The sequence below is a fragment of the Mirounga leonina genome, unplaced genomic scaffold, assembly GCF_011800145.1.
Source record: "Mirounga leonina isolate KUSES-001 unplaced genomic scaffold, KU_Mleo_1.0 Mir_115, whole genome shotgun sequence".
NCBI classification, from domain to species: Eukaryota; Metazoa; Chordata; class Mammalia; order Carnivora; family Phocidae; genus Mirounga; species Mirounga leonina.
This window is the reverse complement of record NW_023270268.1, coordinates 25,503,425-25,510,263: the sequence shown is the minus strand read 5'-3', so window position 1 is coordinate 25,510,263 and position 6,839 is coordinate 25,503,425. Positions and strand designations below refer to the sequence as shown.

General features: G+C 46.0%; 1 pseudogene; it reads right to left on the bottom strand.

The window, feature by feature from the left end:
- Positions 1 to 4,981: 4,981 nt before the first annotated feature.
- LOC118007232 lies at positions 4,982 to 5,073 on the bottom strand (annotated as a pseudogene).
- Positions 5,074 to 6,839: the final 1,766 nt, after the last annotated feature.

Here is a 6,839-nt window from a genome sequence, read left to right as displayed (position 1 = left end):
TTCGGCTCAGGTCATGATCTCAGGGTCCTGGGATCGAGTCCCGCATCGGGCTCCCTGCTCCTTGGGAGCCTGCTTCTCGCTCTGCCTCTCTCTCTCTCTCTCTCTCATGAATAAATAAATAAAATCTTTAAAAAAAAAGAAATGCTCCCAGGCGGAGGCCCTTGGAATAATGGCAGCTGAAAATAGGAGGGCTGGGAACTCATCGGGAAGCTTAGAGAAGGTGTCCCTGCCAATCTCCGAACTGCAAGAGGAATAGTTAAGTGCGTGAAGAGGGAACAGCATGAGCCAGGCCGTGCAGCCGGTGGGAGATGGCAGGAACCAGGCTGAAACACAGCCAGGGTAGGTTAAGGGAAGCCAGGCAGGTGGAGTATTGGGGGGGGGGGGGCGGGGGGGGCGTGTCTTAGTTCTGGCTGCCATAACACAATACCACAGACTGGGTGGCTTATAAACAACAGACGTTTCTTCCTCACAGTTCTGGAGGCTGGACATCCAAGATCATGGCTCCGGCAGATTCCATGTGGTGGCAGGTTGGGAGCCTCTTCCTGGTTCAGAAATGGCGCCTCCCTGCTGTGTGCTCACAGTAGGAAGGGGTGAGGGAGCTCCGTCACGCCTCTTTCCTGAGACCCTGGATCCTTTTCATAAAGGCTCCACCCCCGTGACTTAAGCCCCTCCCAAAGTCCCGCCTCCTAAAATCACGTTGGGCGGGAGGATTTCCACAAATGAACTGCGGGGTAGGGAAAACACCAGCATTCCCACGGAGCTGAGGGGGCGGGCAGTGGGCGGGGCACGCAGCACCCAGGAAGGTTTCCTTTCTCCCCCTGGAGGTTTTGATCGGGTTCACAGGATCAGATTTGCATTTCGAGAAGACTGCTCCGGCCGCCGTGTGGAGGAGGGGCTGGGGGACGGTGTGGAAGTAGGGGTACTGGTCGTCCAGGTAACCGACAATGCAGATGCCCCCGGGAGAGAGAGGAGGGCTTGAATGGGAGGAGCGATGGTGGCAAGGGGTGGTGGGGGAGATGACAAAGTCGGGGAGACTCACGAGGCAGCCTGGATAGAGCCCGGGGATGGGACAAATGCAGGCTAGGAGGTGGCAGAAACGACTCCCTCATCTGCGGCTCACACCAGCCCAAAGCCTCCTTTAAGAACCAGTGTCAGCAGTGAGAGTGGACCAGAGCCACTGCCCCGGCCCTGGCCCCTGGCCCCGGAGGAGGCCCCGCCCACTCTCGTGCCCAAGCACCCTTTACAACAGTCCCTCTTGCTTTCTGCCAGAGCGAGGATCTCTGCTCCTCCCTCTTGGTGCCCACTGCCCTATGCTGCAGAGTCCGGTTCTCTTGAGTCAGCCTACAGGGAGGCTGCACGTTGTAGGAGTCAGGCCTCCCTGAGACCGCAAATAACTCAAGATTTACATAATTCAAGAGCAGTCCTTCCTAAGCACGAGGGGTAATTCTGCTTCGTGGCTCCTCCACGGGCCAGCAGCATAAACCTACCATTGAACCCACGCAGCTCACAGCTCAGAACTAGTACCTGATTCTTCACCAGCTTTTCTATGTAAAGGGTTTGAATTATTTTGTATCATGTGTATAATGTGAGATTACATATTTTTATACATTATTTTTATATTTTTATACTGTTAGCTAGAATACCTATAATGCGAATTCATATCAACTTGTGGGCACTTTGGGTTTCTGCTTTCCTGAGGCCTCTGCAGTCTGCAGGGCATCTCCAAAGCCAGAACCAGCTGCTCAGGCCCAGATCTGTCCGGGGTCTTGGACTTCCACCCCATGCCCCTCATGGTCAAGAGCCATGAGCAGATCTTGAGGAGAAAGTCAGAGCTCCCTGGGCAGGAGCAGGCTCAGAGGACCAATCAGAGGCAGCAGAAGCAGAACAGAGGCTTGAAAGATGGGCTTGGTCAGTGGAGACAGAGAGGAGGAATGGGGCTCAGCACAGTGTGTTTGGGGTACCTATCAGGCAGTCTCAGGTCTGGGGGCAAAGGGTGGGCTGTCTAGCATATAGTAGGAATGCAGTCAAAGTTTTCTTGAGTGAATGAGTGAATGAACACATTACACAGGGTCAGAAGTTACCTGTCCTATTTAAGTACTGATTTGTTTGCCAACATTTCATTATGAAAAATTTCAAACCCACTCAAAAGTTGAAAGAATTATACAGTGATCACCTATATACCCTCCACGGAAGTTCTACACTTAACAGTTTACCGTACTTGCTACGTTACATTTCTAGCCATCAGTCCATCCATCCATCCACCTCGTTTTTTGATGTATCACCAGATCGCAGACACAAGTAAACCTCACCCCAAACCTTTCAGCATGCAGATCAGTAACTAGAGCCCCTGTTTGTTTGCATCTCTTTTTTACTTCAGAGGTAAGATTCACCCTCAATGAAATGCACAAAATTTCAATGTGCCATTAGACGAGTTCTGACAAATATATCCCAAACCTCTATCAAGATATTCGACACTATCAGCCCTCCAGGAAGTTTCCTCAAATCTGTTCTCATTCATGCCCTGAGCTCAGCCTCCAGAGGCAACCATTACTCTGTTTTTCTTTTCTACCTTACATGAATTTTGCCACAAATAGGTGGAATCATACATTATGTACTCTTTTGTGTCCATCTTCTTTTGGCTCAACATAATGGTTTTGAGATTCGTCCTTGTTTGTCACAGTGTATATTAGTTGCTCATTCCTTTTAATTGCTGAGCTGTATGCATTTGTATGAATAGGCCAGAGTTTGTTTATTCACACTTTTGTTGATGGCCTGGGCTGTTTTCAGTTTGGGGCTATTATGAATAGATCTGCTATGAATAATCTTGTTAAGTACTTATTTTTTATTATAACAAAAGCTAAAATATCATGAACTGGAAACCTCAATAAAAAATCTCCAGCTAAGCCTGAGAGTCTTCTGGATAGAAAAAATAAATACAAGCTACCCTTTGTGGTGGATTTAACATTGTACCAGGCCATCTGGTGAAACTTTTCCTTCCATCAGTCATTCCACTTCATCCTCACAGCCCTGTTTTCCAGATTAGTGAACGAAGGCTTAGAGCAGGGAACTGACTTGTCCAAGCCCTCACAGCTTGCACATGGCAGACCCTATGCTGCCTTTTACAAAGTGGCATGAGTGTCAGCAGTAATCTCAAAGCCAAGCAAAGATGATTATGATGTTTTGTTTTTTCATTTATCACATTTTATTATACTCCTCACATCATTTTTATTTGCCTTCAGGCTTTAATTACAATGAGAGAAAGTGATGAGCCAAGGATTACATCAACAGAAAGAAAGACCATTTCTTTACTAAGATATCTTCAGGAGCAGGAAGGAACTTTAAAAAATTACTGATATATTAAAATCAAAACCCTTGCCTATTACAAAATACTAGGGAAAAGTTCCAAAAGATACATGCTTGATCAGCTTTTTATCCATATATAAAAGCAGATATGACCAAATTGGAATGTTTACCAGGAAGCTTGCAAAGGAAGGACAGATTTACTACTACTGTTTATCTAGTCTACACTAGGGGCCAGGAAGACCTGCTGGATCACTTACATGCATTGAACTCATGTCGTCTTCCAGCAATCTCAATATCTATTCTCCCCTTCTTCCTTAGTAATGGAACTCCTGATGTTTAGCTGGGTATTTGGCCTCACAGAATAAAGACATTTCTCAGCTTCCTTTGCAGCTAGGTTTGGCATGTGACTGAGTTCTGACCACTGCGATATGAACAGAAAGGGCATGTGCAACTATCAGAAAGAAGGTGACCTTAAAGGGAAGTGTGCCCTTCTTTGCCCCTTCCTCCTTCCAGATGAATAGAGGCAGATGCAATGGCTAGAGCTGCCACAGCTATTTAGGACAACGAAGTGGAAGAAATATATGAATGGCAGAACAAAAATGTAGAAAGCCTGGGTATTTGACAACGGTGGAGCCACTATATGAGTTCTGGACTCTACATCACCAGAGTTTGTTTATGTGAGAGAAAAATACACTTCTCTTGTTTAAGCTACTGTTAGTCTGTGTTTTCTGTCATTCTAGTTGAATCTAAACCTCATATAGGAGGTGCTGCCATCTCCATTTTATAGATGAAGAAAGTGAACCTCAAGTTTGCACAGCTGGGGTACACTCTAGTTCCTTGAGGAGAATTATGCCCCACCTTTGGAATTGGTTGATTCCCCGACTCCCTAGGCTGATAATGGTGAAGTGCCCAAAAAATATCCCCTTCAGGTTTTGCTCACTGGAGCCATGCTGTGTGTCCACAGAGAGCAGCAGCTTGCACAGCTTCCTTAAAGACTAGCCCTAGAGAGTCTTCAGATTACTGTAGGACTGAGGCCAGGTTTCCAAGAGCCACAGATCTGGGTACCTGACGCTGAGAACCTCAGTTTCTTCTCCTTTAGGATGGGGATGATAGTAATAGTATCTGTGACAAAGTTGCTGGGAGGACTAAGGAAGAGGATACACAGTACCTGACACAGACCAAATGATTAATAACTGAAGCTGGGAATGGAGTCAGACCCTAATTACCTCTTTTTCCGTATCTTCCTTTCTTCCACTGTGAGTCCTATCCCCTCTTCCATTTTGAGCCTTCCTCCCAAACAAGATTAAACAAACACCCCCTTTCTCCTTGTAGCCTGGGCTCCCCACCCTACGCTCTGCCCACACAATCCCTCACACAATCATTTGCCCCTTAGACTCAGCTGGAAAACCAGACATGCGGTATATGGCTGCCCACCCTCAGCTGTGGGCCTAAGTTTTCAAGCACAAGGAAGTTTTAGTAAGAGACTTGGTATTCCTAACATCAGCACTTGTATGTACCATTTCCACTGCTCATTCTTAAAAAAAAAATTGGCTCAAAAAAACCCCAAGAAACCATAAGGCAGCAAAATTTGTCTTTAAAGCCATCCTCCAAGTCAAATATCCTCTTAAAGGTGCCTGCAGAACCCACATCCTCTATGGTTCTGTGTAGCAGGCAAGACTCCAGCACAACTTCTCTGCCTGGGTGCTATTCTCCATGGAATGAATGAATGAATGAATGAACTATAGAAATGATCCCTGAAAGTACAGTCTTTGAATGAATGAATGAATGAAAGAAACCTTCTGATGTGATAACAATACTACATGGATTAATGCAGCGGTTCCCCACCAGTAGGCTATGAGGCTTCTGGTTGTGAAGAGGACACACAGAGTTTTTGCAGGGAGATCCTCAAATACCTTACTGTCCATGGACTCAATCTCTTCTGTGTATCCCACAGGGTTATAGCACTGCTTTTCAAATGTATATATGCACTACTGTGATGAATAATATTTCATTAAAACATTATGTAAGCATTAGATTAGTACACACAACTACTATCATGCAAGAATTAAACCCCTAGCTTAATGCTACTCATCAAGAATTTTGAGAAACACTCCCACAGTTAGTGATTCTCCTAGTAGAGTTTCAGACACAGAAGCAGTCCAGAGAATGGATACTTGGAGGCCTCCAGACCACTTGGTCACCTTCAAATCACACTGAGATAGAGCTCACCTCACAGGTAGTGAGGCTGTACTGAGAAACAAAAACCTAGAGCCTTGAACTGGAGATGCTGAGCCCAGGAAGCACAGCATGCATCACTCCCTTCACTCTCCTTATGTGGAAAAGAGGGTCAGCTCCCACACACATCAAGCACCCAGACTGTGGCAGTCATAACCAGGGTAGCAAGGAGAGGAAGTGGGAAGAGTGAAGGAACGAGCAGTGGAAACATCTGTAGGTAAGTTACTGACTCTCTTGTTTCAGCCAAGGCTATCTGATTATGAGCTACAGAAATTGACTCTGGACAACTCAGGTGAGAAAGTATGTTCTAGACCTAAAGCTGAAGAACCAGGCCTGAGGAAGGACAGAAGAGGGATGATGGCAGCAGATACTTTAGGAGAGCTCCAACCACTTTCCATCGATGTGGTGCTTCACCAAGATTGAGATTCTTTGGGAAAAGCACAGAATTAGCTACAAGAGAGTAGGATACCTTGAGTGGGATCCTCCCCCCAAACCCCCACCAAGACTGGGGAAGGCACGTCCCTCAAAGAAAACCAGGGTGTTGGCACCAGAAAAAGGGGGAAAGATGCTGAGCATGGAGAGAACCACATAGCTCTTCTCTTCCTAAGACTCCATCTCTCCATCTGTAAAATGAGAACAACTATAAGCTACGTTGTGGAAATTTACAAGATAGCACAGAGCATAGTGTGGCACATGAGAAATGCCTAATATGTAAGTCTCCAAGCTTTCCTCCAGAGAATGAAAATCCTATTGTAGGCTCTGTAAAGAATGCATCCCCAGCATAGACTGGAGAACTTGCATGTCTAGCCAGGCCATTTTACAGGTCCCCCGAACGCCACCCTAGAGCAAGCAGTGGGTCTCTGCATGTTTGATCCATCACGTCCTGCTAGGGGAATAAAAAATAAACCAATTTTTGCATGAGTCCTTTCTGATAGGCAGGCTGGGGCTCTGGAGGAAGTCAACCCCATGGCCAATTCATCTGAAGTCGGAGGCTGTAATAAAGCTATTATTTGTTTCCGATATTAAAGATCTCCCTCTGGCCCCGGTTGTTCTTTATGATGCATGGCCGACTGCCCACTGAGGGAGCTATTGCAGCCTGAACAATTTTATTCTAAAATAATACCATTTTGTTTTTATTTCCCACTGATACACACATATATATCTCTTCCCTTAAAAAAAAGTGATGATAGGTCAAAGTTACATTTTGCCCACACATTTTTCAAATTTGGGGATCGTTTATTCCAGTCTGGATGTGGGCATGTCCCAGGCACTGCCTGATGGATAGCCTTGGTTTTTTTCTC